Here is a 13,713-nt window from a genome sequence, read left to right on the forward strand (position 1 = left end):
GTGCCCTCAATATTTACAGGTATGTAAAACCATGACAGATACTAAAAAATAGTTACAAAAGCTACATGAGGCAGAAAAAAGTAAAAGTGTAAATAAACGCAGCCAATAGATTGGCCCGGTGGCACTGTTTTAATGGATAAAAAGCACAGATGATTTCAGAATGAGACGTGGATCAATTTCATATCATAATTGAATCAGACAAAGAATGCAAATATGCAAATATTTACAATCAATAGTTCGGTTACGCATTGTTTTGATATAATGCTCATACCACGTGCCTGACTGATGAAAATTGTGCATATGCACGCTAGGGAATCAATGCCCCTGCATCTTAAACTGGATTTTTACACATGTTTGATCATAGAGGCATAACTCAAGTGGACATTTTAATAATAACTGCCAAACATTAGGAATATTTTTTAACATAAATCAACATAAATATGTAAAAACCTTCATATGCTCAAAACAGTCACTATCACAATCACATCATGAGCTTAAGTATATACTTGAAATAAATTCACCTTAGCACATTTGTTGTTGAACAGGAAACCAATTTGCAAGTAACAATGGAGTTCCATTATGTTTGAAATTACATTTATGCTCACAAAATTTACTCCTATGCTGCAATAAAGTAGTTTCCTTCATCAAAGAAAACGAAAGGCATTGATTGCAAATCGTTACCAACCATTAGTGTATTCATAATACACAAATTATTTGGTTTTTGAAATGCCGGTTTAGACGAATGGCAAGGGTCAAATTTTATCCTCACTTGAAAAAGGCCAGATTGGCGCCCATGCGATGCCACTCCACGTGACGTCACAGGGACCTAGTTTCTACACGAGAGGATAGGAGTTTTACATCGTCTGAGGTTACCAATGCATGCATGAGGCACAGAGCTCAGGGAAACTTGTCTTAATTATCACCTATTAAAACTAGTTATTAAAGCATTCCGACAAGGGGGTCTTGAAAGCTCGAGACCTGCTCCGCTTAATTTCATCTCCCTAACTTCATCTTTCACCCTGCCATCGTTCCAATGGCGTGCGTTCATCGATCACATTCATGCGTGACGACAATGATTTTAATGTATTTAGTGGCTGAGCAACATCTTCCTGCTGCCCCTGCCTGAAGACACAAGCGTGGATGTTGTTTATTGCCCACGGAGGCCACCTCCATCTCATCGAGGCCACCTCATCTGCTGGGTGGCAGGCTCCGCATTTGCCATGACACCTTCCCACCACAGACTGACCATCCTGTGTGAGGAGAATCAAACACTTATTTCCATGTGCTTTTTACAAGTAGGCGTGCCTTCCCTCCCCTATTTATATCTTTCACGGTTTGTAAGTTTACTTTGTGACACCTTACATCTGCTGGCAAATATCTTGGAACATAGTAAATTCCAGTTAATCATACTAGATAAACCTAAACCAGTTTCAGCCCTCACATATCATTCTCAAGATGAAACACCTCATGATAATGGCATATAATAATAGACTATGGAATAACAGATTAATACAACATAGTAATAAAGTGTATAACCTCTTGAGAATTACATACGACAGTTAAAACAAGGCAAGGTTTACTTAATGAAGCTGTGTGGAACATACAAAGTTACAGAATATTTATTTAACCCCCAGAGCTTCTATTTTTTTCTTAGTTCATCAATGACATAAACACTTTTCATGGTTGTTGAATATTTCATCTTTGCTTAGTTAAAAGCGGTGAAATTAATATTAAGTGCAAAAGCACAAAATTCCCGGGTCCCACAAATGAAACCACAGATCTTTGGTTTTTCAGGCCACAGTGGCGACCCAGGTTCATTGGGTTCCATAGCAAATTACCAAGGTTCATCGTACTAGTTGCTTCATTTGGGCCGTTGGGATCCATCAAAGATCGATGCAAGATGTCCAAAATGCAAAGGAATGTGGACTTCCAAGAAGCCACACCAATGGTGTAGTCCATTTCAGAGCTAACCCCACAATTCGTGGTTATCATTGAAGTTATCTACTGACTAAGTTTAAATCAGTTCATTATCCAGTCAACAAGTGGCTGTAGGCTATGGTGGATGTGTTTGACAAGCATTGTGAGGTATATGGCATGATAATAAATCTCCAGAAAACGGTAGCTAAGAAGCATGAAGGTTTGCATGAAGTATTTGGTAAGGATCCCTTCTCTGCATGAATTTCCCTCTTCAATTCAAAATAAGGCAAACTCCCTTTCATTTTACCCAAACATATTCTTTGCTTCCTCCATCTCCCACATTTACACAGCATTCGCCCCTTCACTAAAACTGTTTTCAACCACCCTTCCCTGCTTAAAAACTTTCTCCATCCAAACCTTCTGTCCCCTCTATATTTCTTCTGGAAGCTGCCTATCCTCACCCACCATGACCAGCTCTTTGTCATTCCTCTACGTCCACTTCAATTTCTCCATTCTTCTCCACACCCACATCTCAAAAGCCTCCAGCCTTCTCTCGTCCTCCTTCTTTAGCGTCCATGTTTCCAACTCGTAAAGCATTAGACTCTTTACTAGCCTTTCCCATAACTTTAACTCAATTACCTCTCAACAGCTCTTTCCCATTCATGAATGTCTCTTTTGCTAATGCAGTTCTCTTTCTGGTGTCCTCATGCAGTATCTGTTGCCCGCTAATGCGCAGCTCAAATAGTTGAATTGCTCTACCTGCTCAAGTTTTTGCTCACCTCCCTTGTCCCAAGTCTTACATTCCTAGCTTGTGATCCTTTTCAAAACTGCATAACTACCTTCTTCTTACCTACCGTTTTCTGGAGATTTATTATCATGCCATATACCTCACAATGCTAGTCAAACACATCCACCATAGCCTACAGCCACTTGTTGACTGGATAATGAACTGATTTAAGCGTATCTTCCATCATATTAACTCCAGCTTCCATCTCATCCCAGGCCTCTCTTACCATTTCATGAGTCTACACATTAAAAAGCAATGACGAGTATTGCCTCGCTCCTTGGCCAATGTCTGCCCAACCTGATTCTCCATCCTCTCACTAGTTGCAAATAAGGCAAATAGCACTTCAACAGTCTGGGCCTTGTGCAAACTATGAATGAATTGCCTATCCCTCCAATCTGCCACTAAATATTTTCATAAGGATTTCTTATACAATTTCCATACATTCCACAGCAATTATGTCCACTATATTTAATCTTCCTGGCTTTTTCCTGCTATTTTACATATCCTCCACATACTACCTACTTCCATTTACTCTGAACCATGGGATGCTCAGATAAGGCCCTTAATTTTTGACATGGCTTGTATTTCTTTGCCTTCTGATATTGACTCATGACTTTAACTTTGCCTCTCTTTCCTGCTGAATTTTTTCCTTTTCCTCACACTGTCTTTTCCTTCAAGCCTCCCTTGCTGTCTCAGTTTCACATTGTAATCAATTATTTGTTTCCCCATACATCCTTTTGCTTTTCTCCATGTCCACACTTTTCCACTTCCTTCTCTCCTCCATTTCTCCTATAATTTCTCTGCTATCCAGGTTTTTCATCCTTCTACAACCAATTTAGCCAACTGGCTTCTTGGCAGCTTTTATTATTGATGGTTCACTCTAATCCCATCCTTCCTCTATTGTCTGCATTTGTCCAACCTCCTCGATACTATTCCACACTAGTTCCTCTATTTTATCCTCACTGTCCCATTCAGAGCTTCAACATTCCCTTTCCTTGCTGTTCTGGTATTCTTCAGTCCTTTGGATCCTTTAGTAGCATTTCATAAGAACCAGGTTGTAACCGGAATCTACATCAGCCACAGGGAAGCTGCGTGAGTTTTTCACTCTAGTCCTAAACCCCTGTCTTAACATGATGCAGTCTATTGAGTATCTGCCCATGTGCACCTCTGCCATTTGTAATAATTAAGCATTTTGCTTTAGTGATGAATTAGATTCTCCATAAAAAAATTTACTGCCTTCTCACCCATGTCATTTTGAATTCCTAATTTAAATTTTCCTATTTCGTTTCCATCTTTCCCTTCTCCGAATGTGTTGTTCCAGTATGTTGCTGTGTTGTTGCTCCTGCTCCTAATAAACTGGTTAAAGAACTGAATGGAGTCCGGCCGCCGAGAGTTGTCCCTTTACAGCCAGAAGGGGCAAGGGAATTTGGGGTAGGGGCAAGGGAAACGCCAAGTCACATGTGAACAAAAGGCTTCTCTGAAGAAAGGAGGGACAACGACCGTGAAGGAAGAATCCCTTTTTTTTCAGTTATTTGAGTAGCTTGTCTGTGTAGTTGAGGCTTATTTTGGTGAAAACATTGTATGACTAGGCTATGAGGGTTTGAGGTGCGTTTCTGAGACAGCAATTGGCTGCAAAATGTGCTGCAACCACATCCACCCCTCCTTTTGCCCTGCCATCAGACAGCTTCCACCGCCTGGACTGCAGTGATGGGCATAAATACAGTGGAACTTGGTTATAACATCATCAAAGGGACCTGAAGATTTTTAACGTTATATCCGAGTGACGTCATAAAAAAGCAGCCTTAAATCTGAGTGAAAGAACAAAGTAAAAACGTAAATGTTCTGCTATATACAACACTGTTTACTGTGATGTGACTGATGATCTACCGTAACTAACGAAACAAGCAATACAATACAGTAGGCCTGTGTCAGTGGCCTTGTAGAACGTAGGGGTGGGAAGGGATAAGACCCAGGTATGCGTGACAGCCCCCGCTCCCTCCAGACACCAATTAGACAAAAGAGTTGCATCCCGTCACCAGCTCAGCGTCCTGCTTGTGACCTGTTTTTGCTTTTGATGTTTCTACACATGGTTTCTATGAACTTTGGGACATAATAGCCAATAATAGACACACTACCACTTTTCCAACCTAAGAATTGCAAAATGTTTGACGCTATACCCGAGCGTCACAATATTTGTTGACGATATAAACGGGTTTTTGTACAACATAAAATGTTAAATTTTGGCTATTCTGCATAAAATGTGACGTTAAACCTGAGTTGACATTACAGCTGATGCCGTTATAACCAAGTTCCACTGTATAAGGCTTTTCTCTCTCACAGTGGTTTAGTAAGCACTACCTCCATCTCCTGTGCCACAATGTGGAATTGAAACTCTAACACCAAGTTGAGTAAACACAGTCTGAAATATGGCTTGGTGGTATAACTGGTAGCATATCTCACCTTCAATTGGGATATCTAGGTTTGAATTCGATAAGCCAAATGATTTTTATGGCAGATTTCACCCTAGTCCTTTTCCTATGACCCAGGGCTTGCTCTTAAAGACAGACATGCCCTCTTAAAATCACGACCAGAGAGGATTGCTTTGACACCAAACCATTAAATAGTAGAATAATTATCCCTTTTAGTGCCAGCCTATTTTGTCTGGTATGCTCAAGAGTACCAGGGCTTTTTTGGCAAATTTGCTGGTTTGAACTTAAACATTTATAGAAAGCCTAAAATGCATTCTTTACAATATCTGTCACATTCAAGCATGACATATACAACAAAATAGTTACAAAGGCTACATGAGGCACAAAAAATTAAAGGCTTGGGTGCCAAAAAAACCCAGCCGATAGATCAGCCCAACAGTGATGCAGCTAGGAATTAAGGGGTTTAGATGCCACTAATACCAGGGTGTGTGGCGTATGGAATACCCATCAGGATAAGTGGTAGGTGAGAGATTAATAAATTGCTGTATTTTTAGATAAATGAATCAAAATGGTGAGTTTCACGGCTTTCTGTGGGATATTTTATTAATCCTTAAACTATTCTATTAGTAATATCAATCCAATTAAGTAAAATGGATTGAACTTAAAAATTTCTCTGAGGCCTGGGAGGGTTTTATCCCTCAAAACACCCCCTTGCTGTGCCACTGCAGCCCTATATACTCTTGCACATATCTCCCAGGCTGATGGATAGCACTTTAATGGTTAATCACGATGAAGAAAAGTTAAGAGCCATGCACTCACGTCTTTCCTGCTGACGTGAACAGCTGCCCCTGCTATGAACTGCTATGCACCCTGCTACTGCTATGAACCCTGAGTCCAGTACCCTTGAAGTTGATGCTGAAATGACCCTCAGGACAGTCTAGGGAGCTGTAGCAATCGCCCGCTTCCCCATAAGCCACTCTTGTACCATGTATCTGCCTGGCATAGGTCAGTCATATCATCAGCTGGAAGTTAGCAGACAGCATTGCCTGAGGCACACACACATACAGTCACAGGTCTTATTGTAAAATTTTCTCTTTAGATTCAAACAATGGACCAAAAATTCAATGAGATGCTCATTAACTGTTCGCTTCATTTGAAAAATGAAAGTAATAATTTGTGGAAAAAAAACACTTTTTCGCCATTTTCAAATGTTTTTTTTAGATGAAAACCTTGGATTGTTTTCAATGATTCTTGCATTTTTTAAGAGTGAAATCCTTCTACTTAAACCATGTGAAAACCAGAAGTTAGATGATGATTCTGTCATTTACGAAATCACCTGTTGGAAAAACCTCTGCCATGACCATATTTACCCCAACTTTCAATATTTCAAATGGTGGATTTAAGGCATAATGCCCTTAATCAAGCACCACAGAACATTGATGGGGGGATACACCAATGAAATGGTGTTTCACTAAGAAAATATATTTTACATCAACCACAATAATAGATGCAGCAATACTTAGTCAATTCTCATTGATGTGACATTGATTCAGACGCGTAAGAAGACTGTCTTTGGAATCACCTTTGCCATTGAAATCAATGGTGCACCCACAATCGTCTCTTCGTAAACCCCCATCTGGGCATGAATTTGGCTTCAATAACCTGAGCACAAGGAAGAGATGATATGACCAAAATTTACACAATTTCCTGGCAACCTAAAATTAATCTTAATTATTAAATCTAATCTTAATTATTAATGATGTATCACAAACAGTTACAAATCTCTAAAATAAAGATATTATACCCTCCAATAAAATCTAAAATCAAAGAGAAATCTATTCATTCCTTGCCACGGTAAATAAAACACAAGTTTATAATAGGAGATGATGCAAGCAAAAATTTACACAATTTCCTCGATACGTAAAATTAATACATATATAATCTTATCTATTAATGATGTATCACAAAGAATTAAAAATCTCTAAAATATACAACACTGTGAAGTGAAAAATGATTTAATACAATTGTGATATTTTAAGCTAACTGAATAGGTACACTGGGTAACATGAAAACTTGATGGGAATCGAACCATAGACCTTACAGTAGGTCATAAATATAGAGAATGGAAATGAAAGGCTGCTTACCTTCTCCCATGGCCCCGTCTTCCTTCTTCAAACTTCTCTCTTCTCCTTCCGTTGAAGTGTGTGGGTCAGCAGAGCATATCCTAGCTCTGTAGGGCTTCCGGGAGAGAGAGCACTTGGCATCGTCAAGAACTTGCACCCCTGAGCCGCAACATCCGACTTCTCGAAACAGACGACCTTATCCAAAGGAGACATTGCACTGCAATGAATTGAGGACATGAAATTCATCATGTATGTATGTCACAACCTTTCTAGTAATGATTTTTGTGAAGATGGCAATGAATACGCCAATTGCCGCTTTATGGCAGAAAAACTGAAATCAAAACATACTAAAAAAAGACAGCGATCATCCCTCTACTTACTTAGCCATTTCTTAAAAAAAATTTAATTAAAGCTTGGAAGGGCTTGTCAAGTTGAGGTGGTAAGCAATTTCAGGCAAGAATCATTCTATTTAAGTGAGAAATTTTTTTTTATATACATTGGTCCATGGCTGGCACTTGATCTTGAACTGGTGATCATTTTTAACCATTAAGTTCTTAGCTACCCCACCGTTTAGGACATTTCCAAAGAGTTTTACGAAAAGTAACTATAGCTAGTTCCTTTTTTAAAACTGTAATTGGTGCATACTTCTAATTGTAACTAAAGTAAGCTACTTCTCCTTGGTCCTCCACCCATCTCAAGAAATCTCAGCCTAGATCTGTGAAAACCTAAGCTAAATAGAAGTCCACACAAACTGATTTAAAAATCAAAGTACGTATCACAAATAAAGTCACAAAACTTCTATGGATCATGTATGAGAGTAAGAGGATTGAGTGAAAACAACTTACCAGGCCCCACTCTCCATGCAACCACTTGGGAGAGAGGGGAATGTGTGGGCACCGAGTTACATCACGTGGCTTTTCCGAGTGGGAGCAATGAGAATCGTTTGCATCTCTCTCATATTCGTCATGGCAGGCAACTAATCTTCAAACATATCCCCCAGGTCTCTCACCTTCTTCCCAACAGGTTTCTGAGCACTATTGGAGAGTAAATTATTTAAAAAATTCAAACATGGATGATTATACTGTAAATGTCCTCTAAAATAACGATCTTCAAATTTTAATCAATTTTGGTTTGAGGACTGCCAACGTATTCCATGCTAGTGAAAAAAACCTTAACGCAACAGCATAATAGGAGCACATAGTACCTCAAATGTTTCATTAAAGTGTTCGTATTCCTCACCCGTTTAAAATCATCAGTTAATATATAATTGACCACTATAATTTACAAGAGGTATAGCATACATTTTGTCACAGCCACTCCCTTTTCTGACTTTGCCTCCTAAAATGAACCTTTCAAATGTAAAATATATTCAAAACTTGCAAACAACGATTGCAATAAGACCACTTCTTAGCATGATTTTCATGATACATAGTATGAAGATTTGCAAGATGTTAGAATCCTCAGTTTCATCAAGCTAAATTCGAATTTTTCCAAGACCCTGTGAAAACTTCCCTGCAAAACAGAAATGCAGAATTCAATGATGTTGTCATGTAAAAGAAGTAAATAAGAGCATTTTAACAGCTAACTCCTCAACACCACCACAAGTTTTCTGAAAATCCCTTACACGGCAAAAATAATTAGTGTGACCTGTGGGCTCATGCATTTGTAATTTTAAGAAATGCAATTTTTTGTTTAACACTTTCAATGCTGACCATGTAAAACTCAAAATTGACCCCCGGTGCGGCTGTCGTTTTTTAATGCAAAACGCATGCATGGGTGCCAAAAGAGCTGGGAAAAATAATGAAAAAATTTTCTTGGCCCTAATTTGTTAGCTATGAATTTTTTTATTTATGACGTGATATCACGTCACCCGCACAGTGGGATATAAACGTAATGCGGGTTGCATACTGTCGGCTTTTTCCCCGCGCCACAGTTTTCTTTCAATTTTTTTGTGCGCTATGTATCCAAGAAAATACGAGGAAAATGAGTTTGCAATGTTCTACTGGTATCGCCATTGGTATTTTGCCACTGCCATAGGGAAATTTTTGGCTTAGATGAATGTATTGCAAGTTATAAATACAAGGAGTTTCCGTGAACAGCTGTTTGATTATGATGGTAGTTCTGGGCAAGATATTTCGGCGTATTCCTTGTACTAGAAATCCTAAGTGTCGGGGTAGGGTTCTATAATATTGAATAATTTTTACATTTTCCTCTGAAGCCACTATTCTCGACACAAATTCCTTTACTCATTTCTTGTTTTCAGCTCCAATTCCTTTCTTCACATACGACTAACTGTAAGCATCAGATATTTAACGAAAATGGTTTTCACATACCATTATGTAGCCCCTTCACTGCAGGTGCTTGAAATGGTTGGCACTCCGCTTTCGAGATTATTTTCCGACGGTGTATTATGGTGTCTCTTCACGTGCACCACTCCTGCCGGCTGTTCTAAGGTTGGACGGGGTACGGAGATGAAGCGAGGGGTGAGAGTAAAATTTAGTCGGTCCGCTTGTAAGAACAAGGAATAGCTTTTTCGGGAGTGCCATCGGCACATCAAAAAGATGAGGAAGGTATGAGGAAAGATTTTGATGACACGTGTCCTTTTTGGGTCGTTGGGGTGGAGATTCCGGTGCCGAAATAATAATGGATGTGGAAATAGAAATAATCAACCCATAACTTCCTCATTACTATCTTCTGAACTCAAGCAAATGACATATTTATGCAATATGATGTGACCGAGTTAAAAGTTAATACATAAAAACTGGAACTAATAGTACCTATTTACAAGCAAATATCTCACAAGTAATCTTCATTTAGGCCACGTATCGCGGTTCTGACTACGAATATTCTGCGAAAATCTGAAAATGATGTAAATTTTTTCAGCTATAATATTTTTTTTCATTTGGTGCATAATAATATCAATTCGAGTAAACCATTCAATAGTACGTATTGCTAGGAATAGATTTTCAGCATCTATGCCCATTATTACGTACCCGATTACCGAAAGCAACGTTTTATTTCTAATTACACGAGGGAAAAACTAATTCCATCGTGCTTAGAAATCTCTAGTTACAGTGGAACCCCGATTTATCGTTCCCGCATTCATCGTTTTCCCGCATTCATCGTTCGCCGCTCCTGGTCCCAAATTAAGTTCCATAAAGACAATGTAATTTTTTCCCGCATCTATCGTTCCCCGAAGTATCGTTTTCCCGCATTTATCGTTTGAAGATCGCGGTCCCGTCGAATAATTTTCCCGCATTCATCGTTTGATAAAAATGAGACGAAGTGTTTACTACGTGTTATTTATGGCTAATTACGACAGACACATAGTTTGAATCTTCCCCAAGACATTGAAATGCGATAGGGAGAAGCAGAGTGCCGTGGGATAGTTACATAAGCGCATTTCCCAAGATTCGGTATCCCCCCTCCCCGGTTGAAGCTTTCTTCTTCTCCGAAAAAAAAAGGTCCCAGCTCGATCAGGGATCGTATTACGACGACCTTAGCTTCGAAAGAAAATATCAAGTTACTCGAGAACAAAAGAAACCTTTTTCACGCCTCCCCCTCTCTCGACCGCTAACTTTTTTTTAGCAGACTCGCTTCAAAGGTGGAGGTCAACTGCTGCATGAATCACCTATTAGCCCAAAAGGTATCTAAAAATGAATTTCGGCAATTGGTATTATACTTTTATTATATTGAGATATTAGTGATGTGCACGTAATTTAGTAAAGATTGATACCAAACACGACGTATTTCTAACGTTATTTAAGCATTTTAAGCAAGGAAATAGTTGGAATAATACGATGGTGATTTCTGGCGAATATGTACCGATATCCTCGCAGCTGATAGTGAGCTTCACGGAAGTTGATGCGATTTTTTTCGAAAACAATTACGAGTCTGGTTACAATTTACGAGTTATGCTACAAGTTTCACTTGTCTGAGTTGCTAACGAAGCGATGTCTTCTCAGGATATTTTGTTTCTCTCGACTAGTAATCTGAATTCATCTGCTCATCTAGAGCTACGCTACTTATTGTTAGAAATGAGTGGGTAAGTTGCCTTCTCTATAGGATAAAAAATTTAATTGCGCAGTCATATGGTCATGCTTCACCCTCTGCAGTAAGCTCTGCCTATGCCGTACGCGATAGCATTAGTGCCGAACTTCACCTCGTACGAGTGGTTCCGTACTTTCCGGGGTGGGTTGACTTAAAACTAGCGAGTGTTTTCCGTGTGGGTTCAATGGAGTCCGGTTTCATTTTTATTAGTTTTATTCTTATTCGTCTTCGGACCATGGCCCTTCCGAAGATACAAGTGAGAACTTTAAAAGATGGACTCAAAATAATTGATGATGAAGAAAAAAATCCGGGCTAGAATGCGTGAATATTGCAGAACGCCTCGGTTTGTCCGGTAGCACATCACGGCAGGGGTGGGGGTAGAGCGAGATCCCAGGTGAAAACAAGAAGTGGGATGAAGCCGAGGAGCAGGTGGGCGTGCCGCTGACGATTAACGCCACATTGCCTCAATCATATTAAAAATTTACTTGCTAGAAAGGAACATTTCCAATAATAAACTATTTTTGGCCTTCTTGATCCATCTCATAACCAATCACTGCGACGGCGAAATCAGTTGTTTGAGGCATAACACGCACATTTCTCGCGTAAATACGTGTACTTGAAATGGCATTTGATGGATAAGAATGTTTACAGTGAAATAGCAGTGAAAATTCCGAGTTGAGTTCAAAACTTTTTTAGCAAGGCGGCTTGTTCCCTTAGGATATTAGAAAGAGAGATAAGTCGAATCAACAATATGACCTAAGTTTTTCGATAAAGTAATAATATTCCTGAAATCAGCTGAAATCTCGTTTGAATCCATTAATGAATGTCATAATTCGCAAAAATCCAGCGGATCCTGGGACATAGGCAACCCGGACAACCATTCCCGCATTTATCGTTTTCCCGCATTCATCGTTCTTTTCATCCATCCCCCTGAGAAACGACAGATCGAGGTTCCACTGTACTTCTTATTTATGAAGCAGCCCTAGTCTATTGAAAAAAGGAATCACATGACATGAAAAAAATATTATATTTACCCAAAACAATTTCATTACAATCGAAATGATAACCATTTACAAATTATATATTACATACAACTACGTACAGCCATGTATGTTTTACCAATGTAGGAAATACCTCTCTCACAAATTTTATAACAATATATTTAGCCTATAATGCTATTTGCAAAATATGATACAAAAATATATAATACTATTTATGCCTTCTGATGAAAGAAAGAAAAAAGCTCGGGACAGAGTAGAGGAGAATCCTTGAAGCCTGTGTAGATATCTGCGGTCTCTTTCCTATGCCCGAGAGTGCTTGCACCGCAATAGTGCAATATTGCACCATCGATACTTCTTTCTGCCTCTTGGATGAGTTCAGTGAGTGGGATTGAGATAATGATGGTAAAAGTGGCTTGGGATAAGGAATGTAGGATGGAAGAATAAAGGATCTAATGACAGAAAGACGGAATTTATAAAGGGGAATCTTTTAGGCGGGTTCACGATACATGAAAAAGCGTGCATAGTTTCAAGAAGGAATTATTAGGGAATCAATGGAGGAGTGAAATTAATCTAAATTGACTGATAATTTGAGGAAACCTTCAGGCTCTGAATCGTTTTGGCCGGTGTTCGGTGAAAAATGAAGTGCTTGAAGAATGCTAAAGAATCAATCACGACTCATGAAAGCAAAGCAGGTCAAACAAGATAGCAATGCTCCATTAGTCGGATATATTGGTTATAGGAATACCTACCTTGTGAAATATTAGGCCTATGAAGGTAAAACTCTTCATAGGTCACTGTTTCCAATTCCTAACCTATTCTTTCGGAGACTACGAAAGAGGGTGTCTGGGAAAAGGAGACGCAAAAACACTTGGGTCGTTGGAAGGGGGTGGAATGGTGAGAGCTGGGTTTTCTATGAAAGTGATATTTTGAGGGGTCACTGAACTACAGGTCCACCGGTCTACCGCAAAGGACGTTGGGATGGAGAAGGACTGACGGTATTGTTAGAAGGTTCAGGGAAAGAATAGGACAAAGGGGATGGGCCAGGGATTGACAAAGGGATCAGGAGTAGGAGGAGGCAACGGAGTACCTGAATGTGAGGGTTCAACCTCCTCCCCACCCTCCTCTCAAAATTTCTAGCTCGGAGTCTACAGAGAATGCCTGATGCCCATCTCTTCCAGGAGCTCCCTCTATCCTCCTTCGTGTAAATTCGCCTAGAGAAGGCAGAGAGCTAAAAAAAGGAAGAATGGAAAAAAATATCTATATCATCGCTAAATATTATAAAAACGTAATAAACAATTAATAAACACACATAATTAAGTTCCAGATAGTAAATACATATTACTTGTAAAGTATAACTCAAATAAAATTTGTTATACTCACGCATTAATAGAAATAAATAAAAATAA

The 13,713-nt window shown here is 39.2% G+C and overlaps 1 long non-coding RNA gene across 1 annotated transcript; it reads right to left on the bottom strand.

Annotated features, from left to right (window-relative positions):
• Positions 1 to 859: 859 nt before the first annotated feature.
• Positions 860 to 8,990, bottom strand: LOC124171398. Its single transcript, XR_006867702.1, has 5 exons — positions 8,102 to 8,990; positions 7,278 to 7,473; positions 6,716 to 6,795; positions 5,953 to 6,155; positions 860 to 1,250 (listed from the first exon to the last, which is right to left on the bottom strand). It is a non-coding gene; the product is annotated as an uncharacterized LOC124171398 (long non-coding RNA).
• Between the last annotated feature and the right edge of the window lie 4,723 nt (positions 8,991 to 13,713).

The sequence above is a fragment of the Ischnura elegans genome, chromosome X, assembly GCF_921293095.1.
Source record: "Ischnura elegans chromosome X, ioIscEleg1.1, whole genome shotgun sequence".
NCBI classification, from domain to species: Eukaryota; Metazoa; Arthropoda; class Insecta; order Odonata; family Coenagrionidae; genus Ischnura; species Ischnura elegans.